Source organism: Crocodylus porosus, unplaced genomic scaffold (genome assembly GCF_001723895.1).
Source record: "Crocodylus porosus isolate Cpor-Errol unplaced genomic scaffold, CroPor_comp1, whole genome shotgun sequence".
NCBI lineage: Eukaryota > Metazoa > Chordata > Crocodylia > Crocodylidae > Crocodylus > Crocodylus porosus.
Window position 1 is genome coordinate 4,600,973 of NW_017728907.1, and position 20,238 is coordinate 4,621,210.

Below are 20,238 nucleotides of genomic sequence, written 5' to 3' on the forward strand. Positions count from 1 at the left end.
TAGATTTAATATTGTCTAAGTGTAACATGTAAATTCACCCTTAAAATGAAGGGTTAGAAGGTACAGGCTGAGCTTTGGAGGCAGGATGGTAGGGCATGAGAAACTGTTCTGTATTTTCTTTTTTATTCAGAGACAAGAGATTTGTGTTTGAATAGAAAAAAATATGTAAACCATCTACAATGTTAATTAGTTAATTCAAATGAAGATGATATTTAGCGATTTAACCAAGAAATACCCTGCTTTTAGCTTGTCTTTTGGGATTAGGAATAAACTACAGATGATGACATTTTGCATATTCTTGATTTTTATTATTTTCTCTTATTCACAGGGGGGATTTTTCATTCTTTTCCTTTGCTCCATTTGAAAGGTTTTATGTTTTCAGTATTAATTCGCTCTTAAGTTTGGCAATGAATTTTTAGTGATCACTGTGGCAAATCGAATATTATAGATATGAATTCTAACAAGCTGTATTCAGATAACGTGAATAGTCTGATTTACACATAATAAAGCAAGAATGAAACTATTCTTAATTTCCCCTGCTGTGTTCAGATAGTACTGAACATATGGCAGGGGAGATTAACCCTGGTTCAGAGCCCCCTGCAAGTTTTCAGTCGTAATAAGATAGGTTTAAATGAAGGGGCAAAGACAGCTTAGGTATAATGTCATCAACTTATTTGTCTTGGTTTACATTTGGTCAAGGGTGTTGTTCCTGGTTCAAAATTTCCTGCAAATGATTGATTAGGGCTATGTCCTGAAGACAATATATCAGTGAATTTAGTGCAGGGGTGGGCATTGGGCAATTATTTGGCCCCGAGGGCTACGTGGGGAATTTTGATGAACTGTTGTGGGCTGGATCAGCACTTCCCCAACAACTCACCAAAATCCCAATGGGGCTTTGGATGGGTGGGGAGCAGCATTTGGGAGTGGGAGGGCAGGCAAGGCTAGGATCATGGGGCGAGGCAGGGCAGTGACAGCTGTGATCTGTGACGTGCTCTCTGTGCGCCCTGCCCTGTGTGGAGGTTGGGGAGTGTGTACATTGAAGGGGTGTGGAGGGGTATGTGAACATGGGGGGTGGGGGCTGCCTGGGCTCTAGATTCTGGGATCCAGTTAGGGGTGAGGGGAAGAAGGTGGAAGACAGGGTGGAGGCAAGGTGTACATACAGCCCAGCTCTCCTGGGTAGTGCAGTATGTGGCTGCCACTGTGGCACTCCACTTGGGGCTGAGTCCCACTCAGGGCAGCCCATGCTGTGCTTCTGCCCGCATCTGCTGGCCCAGCCCTGGCCCTGGCCCCAGGAAGCATGCAGCTTGTTGTGTGGCTGTTTCCAGTGTGGCAGCAGCTGGTCCTCACTCCCTCCACATCCAGCAGGAGCTGCCCAGCTGAAGCTTCCCCACTGCCTCACTTCCCAGAGCTGTGCAGCAGGGGCAGGAGGAGGAGCTGCTGCTAGGGTCAAGGGGAGCAGAGCAGCACCTGGCTGGCTGCAGCTGCACTGAGATCAGCCCTGTCAGAAGCTGCACACTCCCAGCCTTTCCAATGGATGGCTCCCAATCAGTGATATTCTTGGAATGGTTCAAGTATTATGTTTGTCCACATCTTAACATTCCATCATCTTCAGTTAAAGTTGGAAGAGATTTTCTGCATTTCAGTTGTTTTCAGATAATTCATACATAACAATTAAAATTTACCAGCTGCTGCCCTTTTGAACTGTCCCCATTTGAAAGGGCTCCAACCATTCTTGTGTCCACACCCACGTTGTTCAACCAATGTGATGCAGGCAGACTCCAGAAACAGAGAATCTGGATCAACATCAACCTTAAATTATGCCAGTGTATATCTGCTGCAGACTGATCTGTGCCACGGGCACTGTGACATGTCCTGTATGGGTCTGATAAGACTCAGCACCTGCACGGGGGATGGAGGGAACTGGATGATAGGGCTCTGTCTGGTACATGGTTAACATCCCTGCTTTAGGGACAAGGAATGAGATCATTCCTTAGACTTGTGCAATGTTTGCCTATATTGACTGAAAGTATAAAACAGGAAGAGAATAACTTGTACTCAAGGGTGGTGAAGTTCATAATAACTCCAAATCGTGGAGGTATGACACAAGAAATAAAATTGTGCAGATAACTATAGTAGGCTTCAAAATTAACAGAGACAGGTACAGACACCTCCATTTAGCTAAAAAATGAAGTAAAAAAAGTTATCACAAAAGGGAAACATTACAATCATATTCCTATAAATAACCAATGGCTTATGTGCCCCCACCATTGCACACCAAAATTTTAGGTTCTGAAATTCATCAATATGGCACAATAAATATGTGAAAAGTTACAACTTTAGGGACCATAACAGGAAAAAAAGGTGAGCATTTATAAAAACTGATTTCCTCTCAATTAATAGTATTATTTGTAAAGTTGTTGAAAGTGATAAATGGTCCATAATTGCAATAGATGCATCACTAGACCTTTGTTCAGTGAAGGGCCAATAACAAAAGAGACAACCTTGCAGTCAACACAAAGTATTTACTATTCCTGACTCAACACAAGATTTTTGTGTGACTCTGGATATGTTTTCTAACTTCTCTGGGACTTAGTGTATCTTCAGAACTGTATCTTAAGACTCACTTCACAATGTTGTTCTGAGCTCAAATGCATTCATGTTGGGATAGTATTTTGAGATCATCAGGTGGAAAGTGCCCTGAAAATGTATTCTATTTACTTTTACATAAAAAATTGTCAGTTGGTCTAAAAATTGCAGTCTCTCCAGAGTTCAGCAGTGACATTGAGCAGTCAAAGCAAAAATAGCAGATCCTCCATTAACTTCAACAGGGCTATACCAAGTGTAGATCTGGGCCAGAGACTGCTGTCAGCTGGAGTTATAGCTTTTCCTCTGGAGACAATCACACTGAAATCCTACCACTGTAAAGAAAGATTGCTTGCATGGGTCACCACACCTGCCTTTCACCTTAAGCACCTTGCCTTAGACTCGATTAATCAAACCTTCAGTGACTTCACTCTTACATATAGCAGTCATTAGCAATGAGTGTTTCTCCCACTCCATTAAATTATTATTGACTTTTCCTGAGAGAAAAATGCATATTTTGCGTATACACTGCATGAACACATGTGATGAACAAGCAGAGAAAAAGTGATCCCACAGAATAAAATGACACACAGCTCAACTCCAGAAATTATTCCTGCATGAGATCATAGTAGTCTGTCCTAGTAACACTTATTAAGGAAAAAATTAGGGCCTTTTTACATGTTAATTTTAGGAAGCTCTTGGAGCTCTTAAGCCCTGGACTGTCAACACATTAACACCTGAAACTAGTTTTAAGCACACTTTAGGTGGCTTAAAGTTACACCACTCCAGGGAAGGTTTCTCTCTGATCCACGTTACCCAGCTCACGTTACACTAACACAGTGGTCTCCAACCTTTTAAAGTAGGAGATCACTTTTTGAATTAAAAAGCAACTCAAGATCTACCATGCACCCTACTTACCACTTGCAGGTCAGACTGTGGAGAAGGAAGGGGGGCAGATTGAGGCAAAGGAAGAAAAAGTTACTTGGGGGCAGGTAAATCTGTGGGGTGAGGACAGGGAGAGGGGAAAGAACTGTGGCTCGGGGGGTGCAGATCAAGGCCTGCGTGGTGAGGGAGGGAGCAGGGCACAGGCAGGGGCTGGAGAGAGTGGGATCCTGGCTGGGCTGGGTGATGGGACAAGTGGAGGCCCAGGAGGCATGTACCTGCAGGCCTTTGCTTTTCCCCCACTCTCCCTAGCCCCTGCTCCTGCCTGTGACCCGCTCCCTCCCTCACCACTGGGACCTCAGTCTGCACCCCCCATGGCAGTGATGGAGGGAGTGGTGTGGGGGCAGGTCCTGCACAACCAGCATGGGCTTCAGGATGGAGCCGTGAGCAGCTTATCTGGGGAGCATGGGGAGCATGCAGCCTGATGCGGGTATGTGTCCCAGATTTGTATGTGGGGCGGGGCAGGGAGGGACAGGCGCGGGAGGCATTGGGCTCTTCCCGGCATGGGTGTTGCGCAGGGCTGTGCTCAGGCTAGGTAGTGGCAGTGGCACTGGGAACTGGGCTACAGGGGGGAGGGGTTGCAACCATCTGAAAATTTACCATACTCCCCCCCAAGCTCCCTTTCCAGTGCTGCTGCTGTAGCATGAACATGTTAGTCTTGTCCTGTAATCAACTTGAAAACTAACTTTATATCGTCCTGCTTGACATAAGTGAATGAACTCTGCATAGCCTTTATGTATGAGTGTGTATAAAAGGGTGAATGGTGAGAGAATGGCATAGAGACAGGAGAAGATTTAAGTGTTTATGTAAGCAACAAGGTGCCAAATGTGAGTTACCAGCCAGTAACTAACTAACAAATGGCTGAAGAATCCTTTTGAAGCTCAAGGGTACAAAGGAGATAACAGAAGAGGAAATTCTGCCAGACAGGCAACAAGAATACTCCAACGCTAAGATAAGCTGAAGACAAAAGAAGAACAACTGCAAAAACAAAAGTTAGGTATGGAAAAACCCCAAAGCACTGAAACAAAGGATGCCAATCCCTATAAAAGAACACTTTGAAAATGCCAGGTTGAGTGAGTCTCTTTCTCTACTGCTGTTTCATTGGAGCACAGATGCATCTGTTCACCCTGCTCCAGCTGTTATCTTCAAATCTGCTATCTTCAAATCTCATCTACTCAATAAGCCTGGCTTGGCCACCCTGGGCTGATATTGAGCATCAATTGCAGGTAACTATATCTAGTGTATGCGTAGATGAAATGGTTGTTTTATGTATGTGTATGCCTGTGTGCAATGATGTGTGTCAGCGTGCCTATGCAGAGTACCCCTTAAGCCTCTTGATTCTCGCCTGCCACAACTTTGATCTCAACAGAAATAGGGAGGAAGGAGGTGTTACTTGAGCGGGTACCCGCGGGAAGGACCACGCTGGATTGGGGTATGGTACAGGTGTTTTTATTACTCTCTTTCTTTCTCTAATTTACAGGAACCCCTCCCCCCCAGAGGAGGAAGCAGTCTGACAGACTGATCTTGGGGATCCACTGGGCATCCAGGCTGATCCCTGTCCACTTATGCAATAGGTAAGTACACCATAAAGTCCTGATATCCACTGCTAATTATCTTATTAGCGGCTCGTTAGCAGCACTGCCAAAGTTCCCTTGCCGTGCCTTGCGCTGCATTGGGGCCCGCTGCATTCTAGGGGTCTGTTATCCCCGATCCCCTTTTCTTCTGGTGCGAGGTGCCAAGTCCCTGCCTCCTCAGGGACCAGGTCAGGCGTTCCACGGTCCCCTTTGTCTCCCGAGTAACTTCGCCGCATCCTGGGGCAGAGCCGCGGCTCTTTCCATGTTGCGGCTCTGCTCCTCTATGACTCACCACTGCCGGCATGGACTTCAGGTATGTAGAGAGGAGGGTGGCCAGTCCCAGGACTTAGTCATTGTCCTCATATAGACCCTTGCATCTAGGATCCACCCTCAGGATCCTTTGTAGAAGTGCCTGCACCGGCGTCTCCTTGGATTGTGGTGCCTGAAGGCAATTTCTCCCCAGTCTTCTCTCCCTCTTATACTTTGGGCCCGGGCCTCATTGGCTTTCGGTGGGTGTGGCACACTTCCTCCCCACTGAGTAATAATCGTCTCCAGCTGCCCACATCCCTCTAGTAACAGGGTTTCAGTCAGGACCCTATTACACACCTCCCCCTCCAGTTACTTGGTCCTATACCCCCGAAGGGAAAAAGAAAGGGGGAAAAAAAGGAAGGGCAACTGCCCCCCACACAAAAAAAAGGAGGAAAGAATTTCTCCTTTACCATTCTTGCCCATGTTAGGAGGTCCTTAACTTGATACTTGACATTCTGGTGTATCCCCCTTGATGGTTATTGTGCATGGATGGGAACGTCTCCTGGGTGGGATAAGAAATCTACATTTCCACTTCTTCATCCTGCTTAATGTTCCACTGCAAAACAGAAAGGTTGTAATGCTAAGGACCATTGCATAAGTCTAGCATTGTTCAATTTTGCCATACTTAACCACCTCAGGGGCAAGTGGTCTGTGATAAGCATGAACTTCCTACCTAATAGGTAGTACTGAAAGAATTCTATGCCCCATCGTATCACTAGACATTCTTTTTCTATGGTAGAGTAATGGGCCTTGGTGGATTTAAGCTTTCTACTAGCAAATGCCACTGGCCTTTCAGCCCCCAGTTCTTTCTGAAATAGTGTGGCACCTAATGCAACTGCTGAAGCATCTGTTTGTAAGAAAAAGGTTTTCTGAAAGTCTGGCATATACAGGACTGGATGTTGACATAATGCATCTTTCAGTTAGGGCTGCCTTTTCTGAAAAGTTAGAGATGAACCAACGGTAATAACTGGTGAACCCTAGGAAGAACTGGAGTTGTTTCAATGTTTTCGATAGGGGGTGTTGCCTTATGGCCCCACCTTATCAGATATGGGCTTGATGACCCCTTGGTCTACCACAAATCCTAAGTATTGTGTTTCCTTCTTCCCCAGGGCACATTTTTTTGGGTTTGCTGTAAGCCCTGCTCATCGGAGACTCCCCAGTACCTGCTGCAGATGTTTGCAATGGGTATCCCAGCTGGGGGAAAAGATGATAACGTCATCTATATAGGCTGATGTGGGGCAAGTAGTTGTTCCAGTAACCATTGGAAGGAGGGAGCCACCCTATGTAGTCCAAACGGCATTCTCTTGAACTGGAAAAGCCCCCATGGAGTCCCCATGGAGTCCCAAAAGCCGTCTTTTCTTTGTCTTCTTTTGCCATCAGGATTTGCCAGTACCCCTTTGTGAGGTCTAGCATAGATATAAATTGGGCCTGGCCTATCTTCTCCAGCATGTCATCAATCTGAAGCATCGGGAAGGCATCAAATCTAGAGATCTCATTTAGCTTCCGGTAGTTGACACACAACCAGATAGATCCATCCGGTTTCGGTACCACAACTATGGGGCTCCTCCAGGGACTTCTGGACTCTTCGATAATCCTTCATTTCTTCATCTGGTCAATTTCTTGCCAGAGGAATTTGTGCCAGTACATCTCTGGTGAAATCTCTAATCGATAAAGAATTGCTGATTTCACCTTCATATAGTCCCATGCCTCTGTCCTACTGAGGGCCCAACAGGCGGCCTGGGGTGGGCCAATGAGGAGTGGCCCCAACCTGGCAGCCCAACTCCCTGGATCCCATTTTGCAACCGTCACTGCCCATTCAAATGCCTCTAAGTAGGCCTCTATGTCATTATCCCATGTCATTCGGAGCAGTCCTGGCCCGCCCTCTTCTCTTACCAAGGGCGTCTGTTGGACTGCAATCTTTTCACAAAGATCTTGCTGATGGGCCCACAGCTGGATCCTGGCCTCTGCCTCCTCATTCTGTATCCTCACTATCTCCTCCAACTGAGCCTGCTGACCCTGGAGGAGTCTGAGCGTGAGGCTGTGTGCCTGCTGCTGGTCTGTGGATGCCTGCGTATCCATAGTGTCCACCCAGCCCTCTGGTTCCCAGCCAATGCACCACTTTGTCAGCGTTTCCACGCAGAGTGCCCCCTAAGCTTCTTGATTCTTTCCTGCTGTGACTTTGACCTCAAGAGAAATAGGGACGAAGGAGGTGTTACTCGAGCTGGTACCCATGGGAAGGACTAGGCTGGATCGGGGTACAGTACAGGTGTTTTTATTACTCTCTTTCTTTGAACCCCTCCCCCCAGAGGAGGAAGTAGTCCAACAGACCGATCTTGGGGATCCACTGGGCGTCCAGGCTGATCCCTGTCCACTTATACAATATGTAAATACACCATAAAGTCCTGATATCTGCTGCTAATTATCTTATTAGTGGCTCATTAGCGGCACTGCCAAAGTTCCCTTTGAGCGTCTTGTGCTGGATTGGGGCCTGCTGCGTTCTAGGGGTCTGTTATCCCCGACCTCCTTTTCTTTGGGTGTGAGGTGACGAGTCCCTGCCTCCTCAGGGGCTGGGTTGGGCGTTCCCTGCTCCCCTTCATCTCCCGAGTAACTTGCCGCATCCTGGTGCGGAGCTGTGGCTCTTCGTGCGTTGCGGCTCTGCTCCTGGTGTGGACTTCAGGTATGTAGAGAGGAGGGTGGCCAGACCCACTCTCTCCCTCACAACTGCTGTAGTCACCTGTGCTGTCCTGCATTTGGGGGAGGGCACATGGCTCCCTGATCTGTACTTGGCCATGGCAGCTGCCATTGTGGGATGGACTTTGTGCACCGAGACTCCCTGCAGCTGGTTGCAGCTTGATGCCATGTGCATCCTGCAGCTGGGATGAGCCTTGGCCCTTGCCCACCTGGCAGCAGGTGCACATGGTGTTGGGCCGCTCCCAGGCCAGCTGCAGTGGGGCTTGGTGCACAAACCTCATCCCACAATGGCAGCCGCCTCTGCTAAGCACAGATGTGGGGGGGCAACGTGTCCCCAGGGCCTCCACTGCTGTGTGTGCAGCAGCAGCAGACCTCTGCACCCCTGGATGAGCCACTTGGGATCAATTCTCCCACCACCCACCAGACTGGGGCCCCACTTACTTTACCCCTGATCCTGCCTCTGCTGCACTCTGTCCCTCACTGTGGGAACCCTGATCTGGTCCCTTCCCCTTCCCTCCTCCAAGGACTGACCTGCTGGGCTGATGGGGGGCATGTGCATGCTCAGTGCTCCCCAGATCCCCAGATCAGATCAACTGCAAGAGGCTTCATGATCAACTGGTTGGTGAGCACTACAGTAACATGTATTCACTCTAAGCTACACATTAGTGTAAACATCCCACCTGCCCCACTCCCGCACTGGCCTTAATTGGGTCTACTGACCCTCAATCCCCTCCAGCACGCCAGATTCCCACTCACTGTGTTCACTCCTCTTCTCTCATCCCCCTGTTTCCTTCCTTGGCTTACTTGTGGATATCTGTGCTATTCTGGGACAGCAGGCATGGAAAGGTTAACTCTACTATTTTCCTGCCCAACCCTCACTGCTGCTTCTTTCTGGGCCAGGCTCAGCTTTGAGAAGAGCAGCTGCCCAGCACTAGCTGGGAGGAGTGGGAGCCCTGGGGCTGGGCAAGGGGAAACCCCAAGGGTGGGGGGAGATAGGGGGAGCCACAGGAGGCAGTGGGGAAGCCCAGAATGGGAAGGCCGGGCGGGGGGGGGGAGGGATATTTACCTTTCCAGGCCCTTGCTGGCCTGAACATGTGACTGTTCCAAACTTAAGTTAGCACTAACACCCATCCACATTTGAGTAGCTCACAGTGTAACTTGTAACAAGTCCCTCATATTTCATTATCTCTAGAAGGGCAATAACCCATAATTAATCCAAAGGATTATCTTTGTTTTTCAGTTGCAGCAGATTGGTAGTTCTGGTTGCCAGGGAGGTTGAGATGGGAAAGATGTTAGGGAGAAGAAGGGCAAGATGCAAGAGGAAGTTAAGGATCAGGATGAAAAAGGCAAGAGGTATAGTTGATGAAAGCTTCTGTCTGTTTTTTAAGCCACCAGGAATCTGTTTTTTTCTGATGATATTATGCTTGCCTAATGCTTGGCACATGTGGTTTTTCTGTGGTGTGTGTGGGTATTTTTTTTACTTCCCTCTCTGGAGTGACAGATTGAGTGGAGGCTGGTTTAGCTAATTGAAGGGTGGAGGTAGGTTAGCTAGCCTTATATAATGGCAGGGCCCAACAAAAGAGAGAGCAGGGAGTAAAGAACAGCAAATAAGGGGAGTTTGTCTAGGGAGTTCACCCTAGGAGGGAGCCAGGAAGCAGATGACTCTGCGTATGTGAGTATACTTGAAAGCCCAGCTGTGGGTGTTTGGTGTATGGATTTTTGTGGTGTCTTTTTCTGGATTTTTTTTCTGTTTTGTTTGTTTATAGCTTGGGTGTCCTCCGTGGAGCAAAGGAGTCACAAATGGAGGCTGGGTCAGCAGTTGTGACCTGCATGAGAGGTGCCATGTTAATGTTCCTACCAGAGGGTCAAGACCACTTTGTCTGCACCATGTGTAAGCTGGTATGTGCACTGGAGGAAAAGATTCAAAGGTTGGAATCATAGGTATCTATACTGTATTACGTCAAGGAAAAGGAAAGTTACTTGGACAGGAGTTATGAGAGGTTGAACCTGGAGAGGCCAAAGGGACATGAGAAGTGGCAACATTTGACTATTTGAAGGAGGGCCCCCAGAATTGATGAGTAGCGGACTGAAGTCAGCAACTGCTTTTAAGCGCTGTGCAGTGGGACAATTAAGGGAAAGACAGAGAAGAGGACATCTGTAGGTATGATGCACAGGACTTGGCATCTTAGACAGAAGGATATGCAGGGTTCCAGGGAAGGATATTTTACGACCACTGCGCCAAGAAGAAAGAGAAGAGTGATGATAGTTGGTGACTCCTTTCTGCAGGGGACAGAGGCATCAATTGGTCATCTGGATTTGAGGTCCTTGGAGGTGTTCCATCTTTCTGGACCTCAAATACAGTGCATCACAGAGAGACTGACAATGCTTACCCATCCTTCAGATTACTACCTTACCTATTTGTCCATGTAGGCACCAACAATATTGCCAGGAAAGACACTAAGCAGTTCAGAGGTAACTTTGAGGCTCTTGGAAGGAGGGTTAAAGAGGACCACATGTGGTGTTGTCATTGATATTCTCTGTGGAAGGCAAGGGTCCAGTCAGAGACCATCATACTCTGGAAGTAAACATGTGGTTGCGATAGTGGTGTCAATGTGAACGCTTTGGATTCTTCAACATGGATGGATATTATGGGGAGGAAGACTGGTGTCAAATACTGGGATCCATCTAACCAGAACTGGATATAGCATCTTTGCATGTCATCTGGCTAACCTAATAAGTAGGGCTTAAAGTAGGTTCCATGGGGGATAGTGATCAAACCCCTCCAACAGCAGAGGAAACAAGCCAGAGAGGAAAGGGCCAGAAGAAGGAAACTCAACTCTGGGAAAGGGCCAGAGAGCCATAGGATAGCAATAAGTAGTGCAAAAGGGAAGCAAGTAGGTCAAAATGCAAAATATGTTCCATGTATGCATACAAGTGCAAGAAATGGAGGGAATACACAAGATGATCTTGAAGCTGAATCCTGTGAAAAGAACTATGACTTGACTGGTATCACTGACAAGGTGGAACAGCTCTATAACTGGAGTGTCAATATTGAGCAGCACATTTTGTTTTGGAAGGACAGGGTTGGAAGAGAAGGTGGTGGTGTAAAAAATGCATACTCTTGTTCTCTGGTTCAGGAAGGAGAAGGTAGAAGAGCAGATGAATTTGGGTGAAGATGAAATGTGACAGATATAGCACCAATATAATAGTAGAGATTTATTACAGGCCACCAAATCCAGAAGAAATGGATGAGGTACTCTTCAAGGAGTGATGAATATATCCAAAAGCTATGGGATGGTACTGATGGGAGACTTCAGTTTTATGGATATCTACTAGAACAACAACACAGCCGAATATAAAATGAGTCAGTTCCTAACTTGTGGGAAGACAACTTTCTGTTCCAGCAGAGGATCATCTATCTTGGATCTTGTCCAGACCAAAGCTGGGTGAGAATGTGAAGGTGATGGGCAACTAGGAAGGAAATGATAGTGTTCTGGGGGAGAGCAGGAGAAAGGATTCCAAACTATGAAGGGGGAACCCCGGGAGTGAGAACCGCATGAGGAAAAGAAAATAAACATAAAAATAAAACAAAGAAACCACTTACCTGCAGCAGGAACCGCAGTGCAGCTGGAACAAGGAAAGAAACCCACACAGAACGTGAGCCATGCCTTCATACAGCTGAAGCCGGCCAGTGATGTCATCGGCAATCACCGGCCGGTGGGGATAACACAAACTGCTGGTGAAGGCAGAAGGGGAGAGAGAGCAGACCCAAGGAAGGCACCACCACAGGGTGCCTCTCAGGAGTCTCTCAGGAAGAGAGGAGGACAGCTTGTTGGGTCAGACAAAGAGCCAGAAGAGGCTCCTGACGCCAGCCATGGCAACAGTGGCAGAGGACGGCTCATCAGAGCGGACAAAGAGCTGGTAGAGGCTCCTGCCACTGGCAAAGGCAGTAGCAGTGGAGGGAGTGGAGAGTCAGATGAGACGCTCTACACCATAACAGGTGGGAGCAGAGGAGACTTCCCTTTCGAGAGGCACTAGAAGGGAGCAGCGTGAAGGGCTGCAAAGTGAGGCAACCAGAGAAGGGGTACCGCCCCGGGATGTAAGCAGTGACCGGGCATACACGGGGGGGCTACGAGGCACCTGAACAGTGACGTCCTTGACAGGAAAGAAGAGGAATGGGGTCAAAACCCATAGAGAGCCGAATAAAGGGGGAAAGATGACCCAGGCAAGAGACCACGGGTTACCCCGGCCCCACGTAGGGGTCAGCCCCTTGACAGGTCTTAGAGAGGAAACTGCCCGGCACCCTGGCATAGGGGCCAGGGAGGGGAATGCACAGGCCCCTCACAACATAGTAGAGTGTTGTTTTGTGTTTTCCTTTGTGTTTCCCCTGTTTGGAGGGGTTAAGGGGTAGGACTAAGGGACATGGCTGAAGTCATGGCAGCAGAGATCTATTGGGCTCCACCTTTGTTTGGGGGCACAAATCAGATGTCATACCCTGAAGGGAGTCTGTATCAAGGCTTGGATTACTGATCGCAGGCAACCCTAGGCTAATTAAGTGAATTAGCCTCTGGGAACCAGTGCCCCGGACAGGAGAAGGTTAACAAGGCTGCTGTAATGAGAAGTGCAAGGAGAGTGGGAGTGTGGCCAGGAAGATGCAGTGACCCACCGAGGGGTGGCATAAGGTCGGGGTGTAGGGGAGGTGAAGCCCTGCAGATGACCTCTGGATGGACCCCACGCTGCAGAGGGTCCCTAAGAAGTCACCCTCCCACTGGGGTAACATTCAAAGTCATGGCAGGCGAGACTGGGGGAGGCCACTCTGGGAGTAAACACCTACTTAATGGCCTACCAGAGACTGTGGGGCAAACACCACTGGCCACTTGGACCAAGGCTGCACATGACTGGATGTTCAAGGCCCAGCAGACACAGATAGAATTCCAGGTCCTGATATGGAGAAAGCAAAACAAGGATGCTGGATTTCAAAGAGGTGGATTTCACTTGACTCAAGGAGCTAATATGCATGCTGCCATAGGAAGACAGACTGAAGGCTACAGGTGACCAGGAGGGCTGGGAGGGTACAATGTTGGAAGTCCAACAAGAAACTGTTTCAATACAGTAGAAATACAAGAAGAATGGCAAAAAAGCAATGTGGCTGCACAAGGAGGTTCTAGGATGCCTCAAATGCAAAAGAAAAGTATACAGGCAATGGGAAAATGGACAGGCCACCTAGGGAGCTTGCCAGGAATTAGCAAGAAGCTTCAGGGACAAAATCAGGAAGGCAAAGATAAAGAATGAGATGCATCTGGTGAGAGAGACTAAAGACAACAAGAATAGGTTTGTAACAGGGAATCTGAAAGCTCCTGTTACTATAGGAGGAAACAGCAGCAGGCTGAACTGGCTGTAGGGGAATAGGCAGCCAGAGGAAAACAGAGGCTATGAGTGCAAGGCTAGTGGCTCAGCAATAGGCCAGTAGGGAAAAGCCCTGTTATAAGCAGCATGGTCCTGTAACAAGGTTCTATACACATGTTGGACAGAAAAGAAAGACCAAGGAAGGTGTAGGTCCACTGTAAAATAGCAAGGGGAAACTCCTAACAGAACATGAAGAGGAGGAGGAGCCACTCAATTGCCAATTCCATGATCTTCACAAAAATGAAAAAAAGCCTAAGCTGCAGCCAGACACCTAATAAAGATTATTTGGGTAAGGAAGGGGAGAATCTGAGAGATGAAATAATAACCATCAGAGAGATTTTGATGGGTCAGAATAAATTGAAGTCAGCAAAGCCTGATGAACTTCATCCAAGGGTACTGAAGGAACTGGCAGTGATTTTCATAAGGTTGTAGGAGATGGGTGAGGAACCAGAGGCCTGGAAAATGGCCATCATAGTGCCCCTTTTCAAAAAAGGCACAAAGGAGGACCTGAGGAAATTCATACTAGTAACCTCACCTCAATACCTGGGAAGTTACTGGAACAAATCTCAAGGAAGTCCATTTGCAAATATCTGGACAACAAAAGGCTGATTACAAGGAGTCAGCATGGATTTACTAAAATCAAGTTGTGTCAAACTAACTTGATCATGTCCTTTTTTGAGAAAGTAACTGCTTGGGTGGATGAAGGGAATGCTGTGGATATAACATATCTGGTATTCAGCAAAGCATGACTTTCTAATCAATGACCTGGAGAAATGTGGGTGGGACAAAACTACTATAAGCTGGATAGATAAGTGGTTCAATAGCTGCAAGCAAGAATAATTCTAAATGGATCCATGTCAGAATGGCAGGAGGTTTTAAGTGGAAGACAACAGTGGTTTGTTCTGGGCCCAGTGCTAAAATGATTTGGATGCTGGCCTAGAAGCTCTTTGAGCAAGTTTGCAGATGATATGAAACTGAGAAGGATTGCAAACATTGGAGGATGGGAACGCAATTCAGAAGGATCTCAACAGACTAGATAGCTGGGCTGCAGATAACAGGATGAAATTCAATGCTGAAAAATAGGTGGTGGTACATCTTGTTAAATATAATCATAAATAAAATGCAAAATGGGTGACACCTGGCTGAATGGCAACACTATGGAGAAGAATATGGGAGTCTTATTGGATCACAGATTCAATATGAGTCTGCTGTATGGTGCAGGTGTATGAAAGGTGACTGTGGGTTGCAGGAATAGAAGGATTAGGTTCAAGATCTGTGGGGTGACAGTGTCTTTCTGCTTAGCACTGTTTAGACCTCATCTAGAGTAGAGCAGTTTTGGGCTCCACATTTTAAAATGAATGCAGAAACATTACAGAAGGTCCACAGACAGATGACAAAAATTATAAGGAACTGGCAAGCAAGTCATATGAGGAAAGGTTGAAGAAGCTAGGCATATCCAGCTTGCAGAAAAAGGTGCTTAAGGGGGAACATGGTAGTCGTCTCCAAATACTTGAAGGGCTTCCATAAAGATGACACTTTTCTCTCTTACTGCAGAGAGTAGGATATGGACCAACGGCTAGAAGTTGCAGCAAAGTAGGTTCAGATTGGGTATCAGGAAAAACTTATTTACTGTTAGAACACTGAGGCAGAGGAACAGACTACCTAGGGATGTTGTGGACTCTCCGTCACTGGAGGTGGTCAAGAAGAAGCTGGAAAGTCACTGGTCAAGAATGACAAGGTGTAGCTATTCCTATGTTCTACTATGGGTATTTCCCATGCTTCTGGGCTTTGTTAGTTACTGCATGGGGCTGGGAGGCAATTCCTCCCTCCCTCACATCTGCCCTCCCTGCCTCCCCCACTTCTACATGTGTCATGTTTCTTTTACACCTTCTTCAGAGGCATTGGATGTTGACTGCAGCCACAGTTGGGGCTTTTGACTGGGGTGTGCCAGTGCTCCTGCTGGGACTTAAACCTGAGGGTTCCTGGTTAGAGATTTTTTCCCCCCTCTATTCAGGGTCAGACTGATCACCATATTTGGAGTCAGGGAGGAATTTTATCCCATGGTCAGATTGTAATGATTTTGTGGGGTTTGGCCTTCTGTACCAGGTGGCAAGGCCCTCTTCCTGGGAACTCTTGTATGTATATTCATCTTTACAACAGCAAGACATTATCTTCTGTGGTCCCCCTGCTTTACCTGCGGTAGGTTAGAGTGTTGTCTTGTTTTATGCCATGTGTAGCTTTGATAAGAAGTTGGACAATGGATGTGTATAGAATGGTTTAGATAGGGATGATCCTGCCTCAGGCAGGGGGTTGGACTAGACGACCTATAGAGAGGTCCCTTCCAACCCTATTTCTCTATGATTCTATGATATCTGGGCTATGAAACCAGGAGAGTCAAGTTTAGAAAGGCATGTGCTGAGGCTAGTTCAGTAGGAGTTATTATCGCTTAACTCACTTTCTTGCAACTGGTGAGAGGCTTGTGAAGGAAAGGGAGGAGGTTATTTATGCAGAAACTTGGATGAGTTAATTTTACCAGTCACAAATGCAGAAACCTGACTCTCTTCTGTTGTGTGATGGTTTTAATCTTTGTATGTAGGTTAAAAAGCAATTTGTTCCATCTTGCAAAGGAGCCAGTTTCAGAACCTTAACTTTTGTGGCCCTATGTATCTACAAGTACCTCCTGTCACTTCATAACATGGATATATGTTGAAGACAAAATTATAGGGAGGTTGACTGTTGAGAGAAAGGGAAGGTTTTCTTATTTAAACAACTGAAATATAAACCATTTGTAGAAAATTACTGATTAGATCATTTAAATTCATCATAGCATTTGGTTCTATAGTAACACCATGCCCGACTTAAAAAAAAATGCAAATGCCTTCATCTGTTCATACTCAGTTACATTTTGGTGAGGATGGGGAGAAGATGTTTGATATTTTATTCATTGGCAATAGTTTCCAAAAGGTAGAGGATTGAAACATTTTGTAAAACAAACAGCATGTCATTTGCAGAGTCACATTTTGCTCACCAGCTCCATTAATTGCTCTACTTTAAATCTGGTTGGCCATTTACATCTTGACCGCAAATTAATCCATTGCCAAAATGAACAGGAAGAGATTAAATAGGTACTACAACAAGCACTTTTCCTAAAGACAAAGAGTGGCAACTTAGCACTATGTATTAGAACAGAAGCTGTATGGCAACTAAAAATAGTGCCCATGAAATAAATTCAGTAGCACATTCAGATGCTTACAATGAATGGAAAGTGCATTTCAAATGCTTTCTTACCATCAGATAGAGAGCAAACAAAGGAGAGGTTAAGAGTTTTGAGTACTGTTCAACTATTACAATAGGCATATAGAGTCATGAGCTGAAATGTAGCTTTTATGAAACCTATTTGCTCAAAATGAAAGTGATAAGCAACACATCATTCAACCCACATGAATAGGATTTGATCTAAGATTTTGAAGTCTTAATTGTCCATCAACACATCTTATACCTGTGTCCCTAACATTTTTCTACACACTGTAAAATCATTGGTGGGGTGAGGTAGCATACCAGATCCAGGAAGTTTTCACTTAACAAAACTGAAAAAAAAAAATCAGTCAATAAATACTATTAAAAACTCAAATGCAAATGCACAAGAAATAATGCTTTTTCATAATGAAGATGATTGATGCTTGACTGATGCTTGTAATATTTCACATTCTTATTGCAGAAGCACAGACATCACCTTCAGCCGGTCGAGGAATGGAAACATGGAATACAGAAAAATACAAGGTACTTCACCTAGGGAAAAATAGCCTGCAGCACACTTATAGGCTCAGCAGTGCTACACTCACTAGCACCATGGCTGAAAGGGAGGGGGTCACGATCGACCAGAAAATGAACATGAGTCACCAATGCGATGTCGCAGCAGGTAAAGCAAACAAAACTCTGGCTTGCATCAATTTGCTGGCTTCTCAAGCAGATCTCAGGATATCATCCTCCCATTGTATTCGGCCTTGGTGAGGCCACAGCTGGAGTACTGCATCCAATTCTGGGCTCCACAGTTCAAAAAGGATGTGGAAGAGCTTGAGAGAGTCCAGAGGAGAGCCACACACATGATCAGAGGACAAGAGAACAGGCCTTATGATGAGAGGCTGAGAGGATGGGACTCTTCAGCCTGGAAAACGGCATGCTCAGGGTTTGACCTGGTGCTATCATATAAGTACATCAGGAACTGGGGGAACACCTATTCACCAGAGCGCCCCAAGGGATGACAAGGTCCAATGGCCACAAACTCCTCCAAGACTGTTTTAGGCTGGACATAAGAAAAAACTTTACCGTCAGAGCCTCCAAGGCCTGGAACAGACTCCCCCCAGAGGTGTTGCAAGCACCTACTCTGGACTCTTTTAAGAAACATTTGGATGCTTATCTTACTGGGATCCTTTGACCCTAGCTTACTTCCTGTCCCTGGGGCAGGGGGTTGGACTTGATCTTCTGAGGTCCCTTCTAGCCCTAATGTCTGTGAAATCTATGAACAATGCTGCTGATGGCAACTAGCAAAGCAACCTGTTCTCTGCATTTTTACATGAGTGTTTGTAACTGCCATAATGGCCATAGCAGAAACATTCATGTCATGGCCCCTGTCAGATTCCAATGAATCTGCTAAATACCTTGTCATCAACAATCTCAGAGGTGCACAATTCAGGAAGAATATCTAGTTTATGACAAGAACACGAGAAGGAGAAGAAATATTTCCTATTTGGGGTGTGTGTGAGTGTGTGTGTGTGTGTCTCTGTGTGTGTGTGTGTGTGTATAGAAATTCAGATATAGTTTAATATTAGATTCCTTAATGTGTTTAAACCAGTAGTTCTCAACCCTGTCAGACTCAAGGCACCCCTCATTACACTCAAAGAACGCCTTTGGAAAATGCAAGATCTCAGTTTTTCACTCAATTTCTGACAACAGAAAAATAATACAGCAATGCTTGTATTGTAAAGAACTCTGAAAGATGACAACAGGTCAGAATATTTTTTAACACTATGGATTCCTACTTGAAATCTATGGGTCTATCATGTTTGCACACCTAAGAATTGTAACCTGCAACCCTCTTGAAATGATTGCAATGCACCCTGGGGTGATGTGGCACCCTGGTTGAGAATCACTGGTTTAAATGCTATATACAATTATTCCCTTCACTTCAGTACAGTTCATTGCAAGAGCCAGTGTTGTTGTGGTTTTTTGTATGAACATGGAGGATTTCAGTAAACTATATTGTCTTGTATTAAGATTTTGCAGCATGCTCTCAAGCCTTTGGGGATTTTTGTATGAAAGAAAGCTATAAATATATACTTGGAAAGTTGCTACTTTGCCATAAATAACTGTATTACACTGGAAGAAAATTGGGGTGTGATCTAGAATTTATCAAGCTATATATTTAATGTTTAGATTAAGAACAATTAGATGCAAAAAAGCATGCCATAGATGTGACTAAAAAGAAATATTTAAACCATATGGTAGTTATTAATAAGTCACAATAATTTTTGACAGCTATCCAAATATCCTAAGAACTGTTTCAGTCATGGTGCATGGATATGCAAAAATCTGTATTTATTTAAATACTGCATATCAAAATGACAAGAAAAATGCAGTATCTAAACGCAAAAAATTACACTCATATCCTGATGTAAAGTAATGTTATCCAATATAGTAAACATAGACATTTGGGATAAAAGCTTTGGAACTAACTTAGGGTTAGAGTTTTAAAGGTATTTAGGTACCTCACACATGCAACCATATACCTAGTGGGATGTTTTTCTCAGTACCCAAAGGGAGTTATGAGAATTACTGAATGCAGCTAGGTGCTGAATGCCCACTGAAAAATTATACCTCTCTCCCCACAAAGGACCCACCTATCTGTCTAGGTTATGCAAACAAGCATTCACCATACATGATCTAAGTTTAGGTGACTTAAATTACCTAAACCTAGACTGGGAGCAGTGCATATAGCTATTAGCCGTTGCCAGGAATAGTGCAAGCAGCCATTCACCACTGCCAGGAGAGGTGCAAGGAACCTGTGGTAAGTAACTTGGGGTTGGGGGAAGTGCTGATAGGATCAGGGGGTCTGCAGAGGGGATGGCAGGTTGGGAGTGGGTTGGCAAGTCTATGGAGGGGTGGTTGGAGGACTGAAAATAGCCTGATTAGGGTTGGGAGGTGAAACTAGCACAACCCCTGGGCTGGGGTGTGCAGCTGGGCTCTCAGCCCCAGTGTTATCCTGTGAACATGTGCAGGCATCTGTGAAATCAGGTTAACTCCTTGCTAGATCAGATTAACCCTTTTTCTGTTTAAGTGAGCATACTTCCTGAGGTGAACTAACTTAGATTGGATAAATCCTTTTTTTTGGCCAAATTAAGCCCTCCAAATGCCTGCATGAGTAGGCATTTAGATTGACTTAACCCTGAATAGGTCAATCTAAATGTAACTCCTATATGTAGCCCAGGTTACTATGTAGCAACAAAATTCTGGCTTTGAGTGACTTGGAGAAAGTCCTGTTAACTTTCAAGCTTTTTTAAGTCACAAAGGACATGCCTACTAGGGCTGTGTGAAGCGTCAATCCCTGATTCGATTCAGTAGAGATTCAGTCCGATTCGGTGTCCAAATCTCTGAAACCAAATTGAATCACAGGACCCTTTAACCTCTCTGAATTGATTTGGAACCCTGTGTGAGGGGGCCAGGACCCCGCGGGGCC

At 45.8% G+C, this 20,238-nt stretch overlaps 1 long non-coding RNA gene across 1 annotated transcript; it reads left to right on the forward strand.

The window, feature by feature from the left end:
• Positions 1-972: 972 nt before the first annotated feature.
• Positions 973-20,203, forward strand: LOC109307609. The gene is made up of 3 exons (XR_002100309.1): positions 973-983; positions 14,761-14,769; positions 20,086-20,203. It is a non-coding gene; the product is annotated as an uncharacterized LOC109307609 (long non-coding RNA).
• The last annotated feature ends 35 nt before the right edge of the window (positions 20,204-20,238 follow it).